Source organism: Bubalus kerabau, chromosome 9 (assembly GCF_029407905.1).
Source record: "Bubalus kerabau isolate K-KA32 ecotype Philippines breed swamp buffalo chromosome 9, PCC_UOA_SB_1v2, whole genome shotgun sequence".
NCBI classification, from domain to species: Eukaryota; Metazoa; Chordata; class Mammalia; order Artiodactyla; family Bovidae; genus Bubalus; species Bubalus kerabau.
In genome coordinates this window covers 101,188,229-101,206,575 of record NC_073632.1, presented here as the reverse complement: position 1 = coordinate 101,206,575, position 18,347 = coordinate 101,188,229, and the positions used below count along the sequence as shown (strand labels likewise).

The following is an 18,347-nucleotide window of genomic DNA, read 5'->3' as shown; positions in this document are numbered from 1 at the left end:
CTCCTGCCCCCAATCCCTCCCAGCATCAGAGTCTTTTCCAATGAGTCAACTCTTCGCATGAGGTGGCCAAAGTACTGGAGTTTCAGCTTTAGCATCATTCCTTCCAAAGAAATCCCAGGGCTGATCTCCTTCAGAATGGACTGGTTGGATCTCCTTGCAGTCCAAGGGACTCTCAAGAGTCTTCTCCAACACCACAGTTCAAAAGCATCAATTCTTCATTGCTCAGCCACAGTCCAACTCTCACATCCATACATGACCACTGGAAAAACCATATCCTAAGTATTTCAACTCTGGAGTGCTAACGTAAAACGTATTATGTTTTAAATGTCAAATTCTACTGGTTCATTGTCAGTATATAGGAAAGCAGTTGACTTTTGTATATTAACCTTATATCTTGCAACTTTACTATAATCACTTATTAGTTCCAGTAGTATTTTTTGTCTATTATTAATTTTTAAATTTTCTACATAGACAATCATGTCATCTATGAACAAAGTTTTATTTCCTCCTTCCTAATCTGTATATTTTTGTCTTACTCTTTTCTCTTATTGCATTAAGCTAGTACTTCCAGGATGGTACTGAAAAGGAGGTGTAGAGGGGACATCCTTGCCTTATTCCTGAACTTAGTAGGATAATTTTGAGTTTCTCATAATTAAGTCTGATGTTAATTATAGGTTTTTTTTTGTTTTTAGAAATATTCTTTATCAAGTTGAGAAAGTTCCCCTCTGTTTCTAGTTTATTGAGAATTTTTATCATGAATGAGTGTTGCATATTGTTCATTGCTTGTTATGAATTTTTTGATCCATTCATGTGATTTTTCCTTTTTAGCCTGTTGATGTGATAGATTACATTAGTTGATAATTGAATGTTGAACAAGCTTTGTATACCTGGAACAAATCCTACTTGGGAATGGTGTATAATCCTTTTTACACATTATTGGATTCAGTTTTCTAGTATTTTTTGATGACTGTACATGGCAGTGTATTGGGGAGGAGGAGCTGTGGCAAATGGACCTTTAGTCATGTGGAGGGGAAGTGTAGGGAAGGGAAGTGTTCCGTTGCCCTCTGGTTAGGTTTTAGTCTCTCAGTGAGCCTGTTCTTCTGGGCTAGGAACTTCACAAGTGCTTCTTAGTCTCCTACCCTCTTTGATGGGATGTAATAACCTGAAAAGCAGAGACATTACTTTGCCAACAAAGGTCCGTTTAGTCAAGGCTATGGTTTTTCCAGTGGTCATGTATGGATGTGAGAGTTGGACTGTGAGTGAGCGATGAAGAATTGATGCTTTTGAATTGTGGTGTTGGAGAAGACGCCTGAGAGTCCCTTGGACTGAAAGGAGATCCAACCAGTCCATTCTAAAGGAGATCAGTCCTGGGTGTTCTTTGGAGGGAATGATTCTAAAGCTGAAGCTCCAGTACTTTGCCCACCATGTGAAGAGTTGACTCATTGGAAAAGACTCTGATGCTGGGAGGGATTGGGGGCAGGAGGAGAAGGGGACGACAGAGGATGAGATGGCTGGATGGCATCACCGACTTGATGGACGTGAGTTTGAGTGAACTCTGGGAATTGGTGATGGACAGGTGAGGCTTGGTGTGCTGCGATTCATGGGGTCGCAAAGAGTCGGACATGACTGAATAACTGAACTGAACTGAACTGATAGCCTGAATGAGCTAGTATTTCCCTTCCCCCAGGTCACTTAAGCGCTGATCAAACCCCAACATTTTAGGATCTTTACATAGTTTTCTTTTGAGGAAAGTCTTTGTTAAGAAAACCAGAATGTTCTAGCATGTTCCTAAATGGTTTCTTCTTCCCTCCACCTCCCAGATACAAGGAATTTTTCCTCTGATAGTCAGAGCCTGGTCCATCTTTTGGAGGCAAAACTCACAAAAATATGGAGCCCCCCGATGACTGATCCCCCTGGGAGTTTCTGTCTCTTGGAGTTGTTTACAATGAACCTCCAGCAATTTCTCAATGATTGGTCAGGTTTTTCTAAGCCGGTAGTAGTTGCTGTGGAGTTTTCTGCTCTGTAAGTTGCGATTTTCAGCATCTTTCCCATTTTTGAGACAGCAGTTTGCACTGTGACCTCAGGTCTCTGGCCTCTTATTGGAAGTGACACCTTCCAAGCTCCTTACAAATTAGACTGGAAACCAATAGTCCTGTGGACTTTTTAATTACTTGCTGGAGTCACACACAGCTACTTTGGCTATGTGTTCAAGGCAAAGATGACTCACTATTGTGAATATGAGGCAGTTTTAAAATTATAATCTACTGCGGGAGCTTTAGTAGGAGTTCATTAGATACAATATGAGTTTGGATTAAAATACCAATGAAAGCTTTCTCATATAAATTAATTGCTGTAAGAAATCAAATTTAATTCATCAAAACAGAACAAAAACCCCCAAATTTAGGTAAATTTAATCCTTTATATTTTATCAAGAGCCAAATGTATATAGAAATATGAAACATCATTCATTTTGCTTTTTGCTGCTCTACTATGTGGCATTCAAAAAAACTCCATTCAAAAAAGTGAGAACAGTTTGCCATTTCTAGGCTCACATAGTCATCTGATATCAAGAGTCACGTTGGATCATATGCATGCTCAGATCTTTCTCCACCTCCCTTTTTACATTCATAGCTCAATAATCTAATTATCATTTCACAAGAGTTTCTCTTTAATAAATGGAAGAGAAACATCACTGCACATTTTACAGCAGCTGCATTTTTTTGAACTAGGCTGCTCCAAAAATTAATTGCTTCATTGTGTAGAGCTCCTCTCCCAATTTTGTAAGAAATGGGAGCTATAGCTTGCCTTCTTTGAAGTGTTTCATCATTTTGCTTATTTTGTTCAGATGTTTTGAAAATGCCTGAAAGATTAAAGAAACTTAAACATAAAATATCTTTTTTTCAGTCATGGAAATATTTAGTAGTAATATTAAATATGAAATAAACTGGATTCTTTACTGGCTGAGCCACCAGGGAAGCCCCCAAATAAGCTGAAGTGTCCCAAATCTATATTGAGTTAACTGGGTGTCTCCAGTGGCTCAGCAGCAAAGAATCTGTCTGCAATGCAGGAGCCACAGGAGATGCAAGTTCTATTCCTGGGTTGGGAAGATCCCCTGGAGAAGAGAATGGCAACCCACTCCAGTGTTCTTGCCTGGAGAATCCTATGGACAGAGGAGTCTGGTAGGCTACAGTCCATATGGTTGCAAATAGTTGGACATGACTGAAGCGACTTAGAACAAGCATGCAACAACATAACTAGAGGTAAGTGGGTCACATTCATATGTCATGTGATTTCCCACATTGTTCTGGGCATGGTCTGCCTTTAAAGACATATTGTGTATATAATATATATTATACAATTACCATTATACTATATACAATTATATATAATATACAATATATTAATTATAATATTAATTATATAAATAATATACTAATAAAAGAATAATATGTAATTGTATATATTTGTATAATATAATAATATAATATAGAATACAATTTAATATATAATTATGCATATATATGCAGCTAGTCAGGACTTTTATTTATCTTTAATTAATCTTTTGCCCATAGAATAGCTATTGCTGACTCATGGAATGCTCTTTCATTAATGATTAGGAATCTTCTCCTGGTTTGAGCACCTAGAGGGGTTTATTTTTAATGACATAATTTATTTGCATATTTGAAAAGCTTTACTCAGTTGAAGTACATTTTATATATGTGTGTACAAAATCCATTACTGGGTTAAGCTATGATTTTTGGGGAACAAAGAAATAAATCTCTCTGCATTGAATTGTAGTTAAGCTCTGAATTTTCTCAATTTCCACTCTGACGTGTATCCTAATTTCCCTTCCTCCAGTTTGATAAGTAATATTGGCCTCATGGTTACCCATTTATCTGTTATGCCTTTATTTGAAGCTCTTCAGGAGATGCTCTGTGTAGAAATACCTGGGTCTCTCAGAGCTGGTGACGTCTTTCTGTTTGACTTATTCTAGCTCAGATGTGTTAGTGTTCATCACGTTTGTTTTTCAGGGGGTAGTTTGGAAGGTTACCTTATCTCCTCCCTGGAGGCCAGGGTCAAAAGAGACTAGCATGCTGAGTTTCCATTCAGCACGTGCTCTGCTCCAGCCTCTTTCTCCTCTCTGAGCTGACGTGTGGGGAGACACAGAGACAAGCTTACAAAAGACTGTAGTCCTGATCTGAGGCCATCAGTTAAACCTTTTCCTCCAGCCCTCAGCACAGCATGGCTTCCAACTTGTCTAGGGCACACATCAGAAGAGAGGCAGGGAGGATGAAAAGGTGATGCACATATGGAGTAGAAAGCCATCATGTCCTTGCATGCATCTCTTCCCTTATCCAACTTAACTCCAACAAAAGAACCGGAAGCTCTTGCTGAAGATATATATCCTAGACTCCTATGAAATAATAATCGATAGAGTAGTGGAATTTATTTTTCCCTCAGGATGAATGAGTATTAGAGCTGTCAGATGAGATAAATCTTTTTTTTCTATTTTGTTGTTGTTGTTTAGTCATTAAGTCATGTCTGACTCTTTGGGACCCCGTGCACTGTAGCCCACCAGGCTCCTATGTCCATGGGATTTCCCAGACAAGAATACTGGAGTGGGTTGTCATTTCATTCTCCAGGGGATGTTCCCAACCCAGGGATCCAACCCATGTCTCCTAGATTGGCTGGCAGATTCTTTACTGCTGAGCCACCAGGGAAGCCCATACCTCTCTCCAACTCTATCACTAGCCTCATAATTTTTAATCTGTGCTGCTGCCTTTAGGATCCTGAATATGCATATGTTCATATATGACTCTCTGATGTATGGCAATGACTTGAATAACAGTATCAAGTCACAACTGTCACTCAACTTTGTAATATTTAGTTGTGTATGTGTGTTAGTTGCTCAGTCGTGTCCAATGCTTTGCAACCCCTTGAACTGTAGCCTGCCAGGCTCCTTTGTCCATGGGATTCTCCAGGCAAGAATACTGCAGTGGATTGCCATTCCCTTCTCTAGAGGATATTCCTGACCCAGGGATCCAACCCAGGTCTCCCATGTTGAAGGAAGTTTCTTTACCATCTGAGCCACCGGGGAAGCCCTAGTATTTAATTACGTATGATCAATGAAATTACCCAATCTGACCAAAAGTCTATAGGATAGTACCTCTAAATGGTAAATATATTGGTATAATGTAGAGATTATACATTATAGAAATAGAAAGGTACACATTTCTATTGTTGTGATAGATGTAGTATTCCCAATTCAAATGTTTCTTCAGAGAAAAATATCAGAATAACATTCTCTTCTGCTCACCACCTCTCAATTTCTTTTATTTTTCTGCACCTAAATATAAATATATATATATATATACTTTGAGTATGGAAAGACCCATGGTTGCTGACATATGAAAAGGAGCTTGTTTTGACAGAGTCTCCAGATTAGTTCGGTAGAAGAATTTCTTGAGCTTTGGTGAGCAAGATAATTTATAAAAATTCTAGGATTTCAGCAAACTAGTCAGGAAACATTAGAAAAATTTGGGTGTACATCTCCAATGTTAAGTAATTTTTTCTGTCATTCTCCTTTTTCCAAGACATACAAAATCAGGAATAAATAAGTCCCTGAGTAAAAATACCAGTGGTTTTTGACCTCAAAGTACCAAACTAGTGGAAGTACTGGAATTCAAACACCGCCTTGTCCTCCTTTTCTCTGGGTAACTTGGCACTTTCCTGATGGTCTTGGCATCCCCACAGTCTTGGGCAGCTTTACTCTGGCTCCTTGCTCTCTGCTTACAATGGGGCAGGCATCTCAGCCTTCCTGTTTCTCTCCTGGTCAACTTCCAGGGGTCGGATAGAGGCTCCTTGAGTACATGCCCCAGGGCCACATACATCTCTCCCTGTCAGATAAGACCTCAAGGTCTTCAGCTTATTCTTTCCATTCAGTTCAGTCACTCAGTTGTGTGTGACTCTTTGCAAACCCATGGATGGCAGCATGCCAGGCCTCCCTGTCCATCACCAACTCCAGAGTTTACTCAGACTCACGTCACTGAGTCGGTGATGCCATCCAACCATCTCATCCTCTGTTGTCCCCTTCTCCTCCTGCCTTCAATCTTTCCCAGCATCAGGGTCTTTTCCAATGAGTTGGCTATTTGTATCAGGTGGCCAAAGTATTGGAGTTTCAGCATCAGCGTCAGTCCTTCCAATGAATACTCGGACTAATTTTCTTTAGGATTGACTGATTTGGTCTCCTTGCAGTCCAAGGGACTTCCAGGAGTCTTCTCCAACACCACAGTTCAAAAGCATCAGTTCTTTGGTGCTCAGCTTTCTCTATAGTCCACCTCTCACACCTGTAAATGACTACTGGAAAAAATGATAGCTTTGACTAGATGGACATTTGTTGGTAAAGTAATGTCTCTGCTTTTTAATATGTTGTCTGATTTTGTCATAGCTTTTCTTCCAAGGAGCAAGTATCTTTTAATTTCATGGCTGCAGTCACCATCTGCAGTGATTTTGTAGCCCAAGAAAATATAGTCTGTCACTGTTTGCATTGTTTTCCCATCTATTTGCCATGAAGTGATGGGACCAGATGCCATGATCTTCGTTTTTTGAATGTTGAGTTTTAAGCCAACTTTTTCACTTTCTTTTTTCATGTTCCTGATGTCATCTGTGTATCTGAGGTTATTGATATTTCTTCCAGCAATCTTGATTACAGCTTCTGCTTCATCCAGCCTGGCATTTTGCATGATATTATTTAACTCTGCATAGAAGTTAAATAAGCAGGGTGACAATATAGAGCCTTTCCCAGTTTAGAACCAGTCATTGTTCCTTGTCCAGTTCTAGCTGTTGCTTCTTGACCTGCATACAGATTTCTCAGGCAGCAGGTATGGTGGTCTGGTATATTCCCATCTTTTGAAGAATTTTCCACAGTTTGTTGTGATCCACACAGTCAAAGGCTTTAGTGTAGTCAATGAAGCAGAGGTAGATACTTAACTGGAATTCTCTTGCTTTTTCTATGATCCAGTGGATGTTGGCAATTTGATCTCTGGTTCCTCTGCTTTTTCTAAAGCCAGCTTGAACATCTGGAAGTTCTTGGTTCACGTACTTTGAGCATTGCTTTACTAGCATGTAAAATGAGTACAATTGTGTGATAGTTTAAACATTCTTTGGCATTGCCTTTCTTTGGGATTGGAATGAAAACTGACCTTTTCTAGTCCTGTGGCCACTGATGAGTTTTCCAAATTTGCTGGCATATTGAATGCAGCACTTTCACAGCATCATCTTTTAAGATTTGAAATAGCTCAGCTGGAATTCCATCACTTCCACTAACTTTCTTCATAGTGATGCTTCCTAAGGCCCACTTGACTTCATACTCCAGGATGTCTGGCTCTAAGTGAGTGATCACACCATCGTGGTTATCTGGGTCATTAAGATATTTTTTGTATAGGTCTTCTGTGTATTCTTGCCACTTCTTCTTAATATCTTCTGCTTCTGTTAGGTCCATACCATTTCTGTCCTTTATTGTGCCCATCTTTGCATGAAATGTTCCCTTGATATCTCTGATTTTCTTGAAGAGACTTTATTCCTTAGCAAAAGTAAATTCTCTGTCTCCAAAGGACACCTCCCACCAGACTTTGGGGAGCTGCTTACATTATTTTACTGGGAGAGTTAATTCTAGCGTTCAGAGGTTCAGTTCTCCATCTGACATTTTTCCAGTATTTCTCCCAAGGTGCTAATGAGTCTTCAACAATTAAAAAAAAAAAAAATTCAGTTTAGGAGTTTCCTTTTGCTACAGTTGAGGCTGTCCAGTTTATAATTAGTGATTGAGAAGATGCCTGTATGTGTATAGGATAAATAGTCCTAGAAAGTTCAATATCAATCACCTGTTTCCCTAGGATCAATAACGATGTGTGTTTTGTTTCCATGTTTCTGAACTATGTCCCAAGGGAACAAAATTCAGAAGGAAGATTAGTCTCCTGTTCTTGTTTGTAGTAGTTTATACTATTAATACACATGTAATAGGCATTTAAAAATTCATTTTGCCATCATTTTCTGTTTCAATGCCACTGAATCATTCTTTTTTTTTTTTTTTCCCCACTTAGTAGCTAGGTGTTGAGCATTTACTCCTTGAAGAAGGAAATGGCAACCCACTCCAGTATTCTTGGCAGAAAAAATCCCATGGACAGAGGAGCATGACGGGCTACAGTCCATGGGGTTGCAGAATCAGACACATCTAAGCACCTGAGCATGCACACACATTGGACTCTTACTACATGACTGCACCGCGATCTGTGCTAGGCACACCAAGCAAAGAAGATGGACGGGAGCTTGACTTCACAATCTTATGCGCTGTTAATCATATAAATGGTTAATATCATCACAGCTGCCCATCTCAACTTGGAATGATTCTTTTGTTAAGACCTGGCACTCCAGTTACTTTCAAGGTGAGAACAAATACCGTTTTAAAACACAGAAGTCAAATAATTCAGAGAGGCACTAGTATATGTTACATGACCTTCTGAAAAATGTTAATTTGCAGAGTGTTTCCATATTTGGCAGTATTCTCTGAGAGTTGTAAGGAATGGTATCTGCTTATTAATGCAAAATGGTTAATTGTGAGTATAATATACTTGTTTGTATAAAATGCAAATTAAATATCAAGAATACATTTGATTGTTTTGAGAAGTCAACATAAAATGTAGAATGTTAATGCTTTAGGGACCTGGAGAATGTCTCATCTCATCCCCTTGTTTTATAGAAAGGAAATGAAGAGGCGAGAGATAGCGCCAGGTAACCCCTACCCCCTGCTTCACACAGAGGATTTAATTGAGATCAGCTGAGGCCGAATGGCCTTACCACTGACTCCAACTATAAAAAGAGAATTGTAGAGGAAAACAAAAACTTAGAAGGGGGAGCTGGGTTTTCTTCAGGGAATTGGTCTAGTGCAAAGCTTTGTTGTCCAGGACAGCTTAGAGACAGAAGCCTGTTACAGAGATGTTGCTTTAGGAGGTCACTGGCTTGAGGTTTCCAGGAAGAGGAGATGCATGATTTTGAAATCCTGAAGAATAAGGGATCCAAGGGCTATTCTCAAAATTTCACTCTAACGGTAGTTAGTTGAAATTCCTTGGGAATTTTAGCCATTTAAGAATGAATTGCAAAATGTTTTAGAGCGAAAGGATTGGCTAAAATATACTTATTAAAAACCAGTTATCCATTTCATTAATTCTAAGTCACAATTGACTTAAAATGCTCCATTATTTTATATGCCACTGAGAAGGAAAGATTGCTGCCCATGAAACATTGATACGATGCTGTCTTACCACTTAGAATTCATTTTATACTCATTTAAAGTCTTTGGACTTAGATATAGGATTTTTTTTAAATTAATCATTTATCATTCTTTTGCCTACAGAAGGAAGGAAAACATAAGGGAACTGAGTAATTGTGGTATTCTAATGTTTCTTCCCATCCAAAGGCCAGTTCTTCTGCATCCCTTTTCATTCATCGTCCTTGTTTGTGTGTATATCAGCCTCTTCCTTTGAAGACAATGATGGTTGTTGTTTCTTAAAGAATCTGTAAGATAACCCAAAGCCATGGTGCAGGGCCCTTCACCTGGCTTGGACTTCTAGGTCAGGAATGGGGCTCATCATTTAGTTACCACCCCAGACCCAGCTCCCCAACCAAAGATTGTAGGCTCTTTACAAGAGTGCCTTTCTCATTTTCCAGGAATTTTTTCCCAAGTTGTTGATGTTGGGTCACACCTGGGCAATGAAAACCCTGTCATGATTGCCACAGGTCAGACAGAGATTGTTAGATACCACCTAGAGACATCCTGATTTTGAATTTCAGAGAGTAAAATGTAAACAAGTGTGACTCTCGGAACTAATGAAAATATGGCACTAAAGGACTCCTCGCCTTTATTGCTTTTCTCCCTTTGGAATTTGACCTATTTTGCAGACAAAGTAAATTAGCTGCTTTGTTTTGTTACTGTGAGTAATTGAGCTTGGGGCTGTGCGTAGTGCCTGCTGTGTTTCTCTTGGTCAGCATTTCCTGTATGCTTTTGCAGAACGCAGGGGATCTCCCAGTTGTTAGCAGGTTTCCCATGTGGAAAGAATTCTGTGGTTGCAGAAGTCTGGGAGATGCCATCCACCACCTTTATCTCTTGAAGAAGCACCATTCTAATGAGCAGCAAAGCCTCTGAGTTGTCCTACAGCGAAGAGCCCCACTTAAAACCTCACCTCTGTGTTTTCAAACTTGTGTGACTATAGAGGTCTTTCCCTCCATTTTTTATGAGTGCACTCTAGCAGAGTTTGAGATATTCTCCTCTAGGTCCCTCTTAGCTTGTACCATTCCTCTCATATGACCCGTTCTCACCTATGGGTCAGTATCCTAACACACCATTCCTGGATGGTCTTCTTCATGCCCAAGGCTTCACTGTGTACATCCCGTGAAGATTTTCAAAGCCACTTCACCCTAGACATGATCTGGAGACACTGGCTTGGCAACAGATCATCCCCAGGTCAGAGTGTCCCATGCCCTTCCACCTCAATGTGTTCTAAAAGAAATTAATAATATTCATGTGTCCCCAAACCCAGGGTTCTCGGGTTCTCTCTTGATAACACCCCATCAAGGCACAACCATCTTCTGACTCAGTGCCCCATGGTCAGCCCTGTAAGTCCTGTAAGTTCAAATCCATGAGTCTCCAGCTGGGTCCTTCCCCGTCTGGCCACTGCTGCCTTAATTCAGCCCCTCTTTGACTCCAACTGGAATACTGATGCCCTTGGAGTTCTTTTTGCTGGGATCTATCCTCCTTGTTGGGCTTCCCAGGTGGTTTAGGGATAAAGAATCCACCTGCCAAGCAGGAGACGTGGGCTCAAACCCTGGGTTGGGAAGATCCCCTAGAGAAGGAAATGGCAACCCACTCCAGTATTCTTGCCTGGGAAATCCCATGGACAGAGGAACCTGGTGGGCTACAGTCCATGTGGTCACCAAAGAGTTGGACGTGATTTAGCAACTAAACAACAAAAGCAATAATCCCATGGACGGAGGAGCCTGGTGGTCTACAGTCCATGGCGTCGCAAAGAGTTGGACATGACTGAGTGACTTCACTTTCACTGGTGGTTTTCAACTGAGTTATGCTGGACATTCTCATTTAATGGGAACTAGAAGGTTTTTTTTTTTTTTTTTAAAGAAGGAGAGTGGTATGATATGACTGTACAGAAACAATCAGGCAACAAGAAAGATAGTTTTTGTTGTTTAGTCAATAAGTAATGTCTGACTCTTTGTGACCCTATGGCCTTCAACCTGCTAGACTCCTCTCACCATGGGATTCTCCAGGTAAGAATACTGGAGTGGGTAACCATTTCCTTCTCCAGGGGATCTTCCTGACCCAGGAATCGAACCTGTACCTCTTACATTGGCAGGCAGGTTCTTTACTGTTGAGCCACCAGGGAAGCCACACTCTCCCCCCCCAATTACATATGCATTTATGGTAAAATACTATGCAGTCACTTTGAAAGTTGTACTTATTTTCATATTTCTTAATATGGAAGACAGTTCAGGCTATATTTTTAAGTGAAAAAAATCAGATTACAAAATAGTTTGTATCATATATTCCTCACTGCTGCTGCTGCTGCTAAGTTGCTTCAGTCGTGTCCGACTCTGTGCGACCCCATAGATGGCAGCCCACCATATATATATATATATATATATATATATATATATGGCTTCCCAGGTGGTACTAGTGTAAAGAGCCTGCTTGCCAAGGCAGGAGGCATAAGGGACCCAGGTTCAATCCCTGGGTCAGAAAGATCCCCTGGAGGAGGGAATGGCAACCCACTCCAGTATTCTTTCCTGGGGAATCTCACAGAGGAGCCTGGCAGGCTGCAGGTCGTAGGGTCACAAAGAGTCTGACATGACTGAAGCAACTTTCCATGCATACCATATATATATAAAGATTATGCAAGTATATAAAAATGCTAAAAATCATTTATCTGTTGGCCCTGTGTATCACACACGGTTTTAATTTATTTTTCTCTGTTTTGCTTATGTGTTTTGAATTTTTTAATACTGAAGTGGTATACTTCTAAAATTAAAAAGTTAAAAATTATTTGAAAGATTTGATCCTAAAACACTACTCCCTGTGTAAGTTTCCCTAATGTGACTCTTCCCAGCACTCACTACTCATGTGCTTTGTTGCTCAGAGAACAGTCCAGGCTGTGCTCACATCTGTTCCCTGTGCTGGGCTGTGAACTCCTTGAGGACAGAAGCCATGTCTTAATTATCTTGTATCCTGTTATTTAGCCCAGTTTGACCCTCAGTGAGTGCTCAGTAAATATTTAATGAATGATTGAGACTGACTTTGTAAAGAAGGCTAGATTTAAGGTTCTTTCTTGCTGGTACATGTGTGTGTATATCTGCCTCTGCTCACTAATGCTGGGCCCTGCTCTAGGCACGTTATATGCATTCCCTACAATGTAGATAATCCCATTATTACTGCTGTTGCTGCTGCTGCTAAGTCGCTTCGTGTCCGACTCCTAGCGACCCCAGGGTATACATGAAGGCTTGAAGGTAAGATCGGTCTGTGGATTTGCTCTGAGTTGCATATGCCTTACTTGAAAACCTCTGCTTTTAAATGCTATTACATTGTCTCCTAAAGGATTCTCTGGTGGCTTAGTGATTAGAGAATCTACCTGCAGTGCAGGAGCTGCAGGAGCTGCAGGGTTCGATTCCTGGGTTGGGAAGATTCCTTGGCGAGGGCATGGCTACTCACTCCAGTATTCTTTCCTGGAGAATCCCATGGACAGAGGAGCCAGGTGGGCTACAATCCATGGGATCACAAAGAGTCAGACACAGCTGAAGCAACTTAGCTACACTGTCTCCTGGGGCTCCACCATAACCACACAACACTTGGAAATAAATGCACTTCATGCAGCAAAGGCCTGGGATAGTGGCAGGCTCCTGATGAAGGGAAGGGTGATTCTGATCTGAATGGAGACCTGTTCAGAGCCAACGCTATTTTCCTGCCCCACAGTTCTGCCCAGAGTGGCCTTGTGTGTGGAACCTGATGTGGTACCAGGTCACCATGTTGACCTGAAGCCACATCTGTGTCTTAGGTTGGCTCTTGAATGTGTGGGCCTGGCATTCATAGTTCCAGAGCCCTGAGGAGAAGAGAAAGCAAAAGCAAAGCAAACATATAAGCCTAGAATCTTCTATCCTGTGTGTGTATTAGTTGTTCTGTTGAGTCTGACTCTTTGAGATCCCACGGACTGTAGTCTGCCAGGTTCCTCTGTCCATAGAATTCTCCAGGCAAGAATACTGGAGTGGGTTACCAGTTCCTTCTCCAGGGTATCTTCCCAACCCAGGGATCAAACCCAGGTCTCCTACTTTGCAGGCAGATGCTTTACTGTCTGAGCTACTATTCTGATCCAATCTAAAATCCTTTATTGTCGTTGTCATTCTGTCACTCAGTTGTAGCCAACTCTTTGCAACTCCATGGACTGCAGCATGCCAGGCTTCCCTGTCCTTCACTGTCTGCTCAGACTCATGTCCTTTGAGTCAGTGATGCTTTTCCCAGCATCACAGTCTTTTCTAATGAGTTGGCTCTTTGCATCAAGTGGCATAAGTGCTGGAGCTTCAGCTTCAGCATCAGTCCTTCCAAAGAATATTCAGTACTGATTTCCTTTAGAATTGATTGGTTTTATCTCCTCGCTGTCCGAGGGACTCTCAAGAATCTTCTCCAGCCCCACAGTTCAAAGGCATCAATTCTTTGGCATTCAGGCTTCTTTATGGTCTAACTCTCACATCCATATATGACTACTGGAAAAACCATAGCCTTGACCAGACGGGCCTTTGTTGACAAAATAATGTCTCTGCTTTTTAATATGCTGTCTAGCTTTGTCATAGCTTTTCTTCCAAGGAGCAAGAGTCTTTTAATTTTATGTCTGCAGTCACTGTCCACAGTGATTTTGGAGCCCAAGAAAAAGTCTGCCACTGTTTCTATTCCCATCCCGCTCCCCCTGCCGGCCATCTATTTGCCATGAAGTGATGGGACTGGATGTCATGATCTTTGTTTTTTGAATATTGAATTTTAAGTGAAATTTTTCATTCTCCTCTTTCACCTCAAGATTCTCTTTAGTTCCTCTTTGCTTTCTGCCAATAGGGTGGTGTCATCTGCATATCTGAGGTTATTGATATTTCTCCTGGCAATCTTGATTTCAGTTTGAGCTTCATCCAGTCCGGCATTTTGTATGATGTACTCTGCATAAAAGTTAAATAAGCAGGATGACAACATACAGCCTTAACATACCCCTTTTCCAATTTTGAACCAGTTTGTTGTTCCATGTCCAGTTCTAACTGTTGCTTCTTGACTTGCATACAAGTTTCTCAGGAGGCAGGTAAGGTGGTCTGGTATTCCCATCTCTTTAAGAATAAAATCCTTTTATTACTTTGCCCTGAATCAGCAACATGCCTCTGTATATGAAAAAGAGAACATGGTGAGAACATAGAGTTGCTCTTACCTTTCCATGCATCTAGGGTGTTGCCTGGGTTCCACAAATCTAAGTGTCCTGAGCAGCTCATCAGGAAGGGTCAAGTGGCTTCCAGTTGGTGAGAACTATAAAGGCATCGGTGTGACTCCCCCTCCCAGCAGCATCTGTGCCGTCCCCTCTCCTGGTTGGGTGACCAGCCATCCAGATGTGGTTGGGACCGAGGGCTTTTTTGCAACCAGTTTTTGGTATGAAAACTGGCATGGTGGGCTACTCACCACCTCTTCCCTATGTAACCCCATTAGGCAGCTTCTTCTTACCCTTTCTACCACACACACACACATTGCAAATACCATTTACTCTTTTTTCTCAAAAAAATTAATGCATTACAAGAGGTTTGGAAAATTAGAAAGGTGTAAAGAAAGACAAAATACATACCCACAGAATCCTACCATCATCCAGGAATAACTACTGTTAGCATTGTGATATATTGCCTTTCAGTTTTTTTTTTTCTATATGGACAACTTTTCTGTGACTTATTTTCACATTTCATAGCTTCCTTCAATACTCATTCCAACCAAATTATCTTCATAAAATTATTTGTAGGTGTGAGGACAGCCTTGGATGATTTATTTCATCCCATAGTCCTGAGATATGGTCCTGGACAGATGCCCGAGCTGTAACATGCAAGAACTACCAAGGACTTCAGAACCAGGTAATTAAATCCTTAGCAGAGGGTAGCAACCATTTTTGAGGTTGATAGGTAAAGGAAAGCAAGGGAAGTTGCAGAGTGTTTAGCAGAGAACCACAACAACCTTGGGATATTGCATTATGAGATTGTAGAATTAATTCCATAATTATGATCAGTATGTGAGTGTTTCTTATATGAAAGAGAGTGATAAATTATTCCCTGTACCTCTAGTGAACAGTCAGACAAGAAGAAATGAGTCTTGAGCATAGTGTGAAGGATTTAGGCTAGATAATAAGAAAAGTTATTAACTACCTTAGTGGGTTAGAAAGAGTCTAAGAAATCTTCTCTGAAAGTCTTTAAAAATGATAAGAGATTTTCCTATCAAGGAAGGATTAAGTGTGGGCCTGCCTAGTGGAGAAGAATAAACAAAATAGCTTTGTTAGAGTCTTAGCCAGCCCTTAGGTTCTATGATTCTATATAGAACAGAGAGCACATAAATTACATGTAAAATTGATTTTTATTTCACATTTTCCTTTGAGAAACAAAGAAAAATATAGTGATATTTTCAAAGTCTGAGTCGAATTTTCAGAGGGTGACAGAGCAACGTGTTGCTTCGGGTTGGATAGTAACAGCAGAGGAGGGGCACTGGGCTCTGACGAAGTTGACTTTCATTGTTTTTCCAAATTGCATTCTTGTTGCTTTTCCCTGAAACTTTAAAATAGGTTCACTTAGTTTAGTAAATGTCTTAGCTGAGATTTTAAGCCCTATTTGTGTTTCAAGGGATTAAACAAATCTGCCTGGCTTGTAACACCGCGGGTGACTTCCGGCCTCTGCTTCTTCGCGCCTGTTATGTAGATCCTTCTTAATTGTTCACAATGTTCAGCGCAACAGGCTTTATATTTTCTGCTGGTCTTCCCCTCTCCTGCACAGTCATGCGAAGAGTGTATTCATGGTAAATATGGTCCATGGAGAGAGCATCCCTTTCTATGCAAATTGGCTGCTCAGGGAATAGTTGGGAGCTTACAATGTCATTGAAAGTCGTACAAATCAATTGGCAAACATTACTTTCTGTGATTATCTTGTTTTTGCACTTACATTTTTAATTTTGACAGTTTAAGTGTGTTTGGGGTTCATGGAAGTGAAAGGCCAAGTAGAATGTGGGGCAGGTCACTGCTGAGATTCCCGTCGCTTGGCTAATGAGGTTTTCTTTGGACCGTTGGTGTCATTTAATCTCATTAAGATTAAAGAGAGGTGCTTTAGAACAAAACAAATGAACAAATATTTATTGGGTGCCTGTGATGTACAAGGGATGTATTAGGTAGAATGGAGCATGCAAATTAGAAGCACTTGCTTTTAAGAGCTTTACTATCTAATTAACAAGAAAATAAATAGGAAAAATAAAAGAATACAGATCACACAGAAAAAGGTGCCACAGAGCAGGACATGATTGAATGTCAATTGAATTATTCAGGTGAAGATGATTTTGGAAAGAAAACTGTGTCAGGCTCCTTTCTTCAGGTTATAAGCTATAAGTTGGTCTCAAAAGCCTTGGTTAAACAGCAAAGGGACCTTTCAAGATAGCAAGTTAATGTGTGTGAAGGCTGCCTAGCAGAAAGCAAAAGGTATGTTCAGGAAGCAAAGAAGATATTTTGGTTGGAAAGGAAACTTGGAGCAGGAGAGTAGTGGGAATGTTTGGAGAAAGATTCTCAGTTAATACCACATGAATTCATTTTCTATTGCTTTGTGATAAACTCCTGCAAATTTAAAAGCTTAAAACAGTACCCATTTATTAGCTCATAATCTTATAGGTCAATAGTCTGTGTAGGTGCAACTAGCTTCTCTGCTTAGAGTCTCACAAAATCAAAGTCAAGGGGCCAAGTGGGCTAAACCAGAGATTCTGGAGAGAATGCTTCTGTTGCAGAAGAACGGAGAGAAAGCAGTCATACCCCAGGTCTTGGGTGAGTCCCTGGAACAGGCCACCAAGAGAGCATCCTTGGCTTTGCAAAGGAAGAATTCAAGAGAGAGCCAGAGTAGAGTGAAAGCAAGTTTATTTAGAGAGATACACATTCTATAGGCAGAATGAGGTCTGTCTCAGAAGGGATGTGGGATGGTTAGTTTTGTCCATTCTGAAGGAGATCAGCCCCAGGATTTCTTTGGAAGGAATGATGCTAAAGCTGAAACTCCAGTACTTTGGCCACCTCATGCAAAGAGTTGTTGACTCATTGGAAAAGACTCTGATGCTGGGAGGGATTGGGGGCAGGAGGAGAAGGGGACGACAGAGGATGAGATGGCTGGATGGCATCACTGACTCGATGGACGTGAGTCTGAGTGAACTCCAGGAGTTGGTGATGGACAGGGAGGCCTGGCATGCTGCGATTCATGGGGGTGAAAAGAATCAGACACGACTAAGCGACTGAACTGAACTGAATTTCATATGCTAACAAGTGGGAGGATTATTTCAACTATTTGGGGGAAGGGGGAGAGATTTCCAGGAATTGGGCCACTGCCCACTTTTTGGCCTTTTATGGTCAGCCTTGGAATTTGTCATGGCACCTATGGGTGTGTCATTCAGCATGCTAATATGTTACAATAAGTGTACAATGAGGCTCAAGGTCTGTTGGAACTTGAATCTTCTGCCATCTTGGCCCTTAGTTGGTTTTAACCAGTTTTTGTCTTTTCCTCAATGGTCATGTCATTCTTTTACTGGTTGTGCCCTGACTCTTTCTCTCCCATCTCATGTCCAAGCTCATTCAGATTGTTTGCAGGTCAAGTGCTTGCAGGAGTGAAATCCTTGTTTTCTTACTAATTACTGGAGAGGTACCACCCTCAGCTCTTAGATGGCACAGTCATGTCCTTACCTCATGGTTCCTTCCATCACAGGGATAGCCAACCTCCCTCACATTGAATCCCTCTCCCTCTTCTCATCTCCCTTACTTCCTTTTCTGCTACCAGCTGGAGAAAACTTTTTTTTTTGTAAAGGTCTCCTGTGATTAGTTGAGGCTCTTGCACATAATCTCCTTTTTGATTAGTTCAAGGTCATCTGCTTAGTGACTTTAATTATGTGTGCAAAATCTCTTTTCTCCATGAAATGTAGCAATCACATTCACAACACAAGGAGATGAAGATTGTGAGGGGTCAACTTAGACCTCTGCTTCCCACACTCAGCCTCTAAC

The 18,347-nt window shown here is 40.9% G+C and overlaps 1 long non-coding RNA gene across 1 annotated transcript in view; it reads left to right on the top strand.

Annotated features, from left to right (window-relative positions):
* LOC129620189 (uncharacterized) overlaps positions 1–18,347 on the top strand; it is a 152,643-nt gene that overhangs the window by 25,433 nt on the left and 108,863 nt on the right. The window contains exons 2-3 of the long non-coding RNA XR_008698426.1: positions 8,100–8,441; positions 15,090–15,198. This is a non-coding gene — a long non-coding RNA (uncharacterized LOC129620189). The remainder of the gene's footprint in view (positions 1–8,099; positions 8,442–15,089; positions 15,199–18,347) is intronic.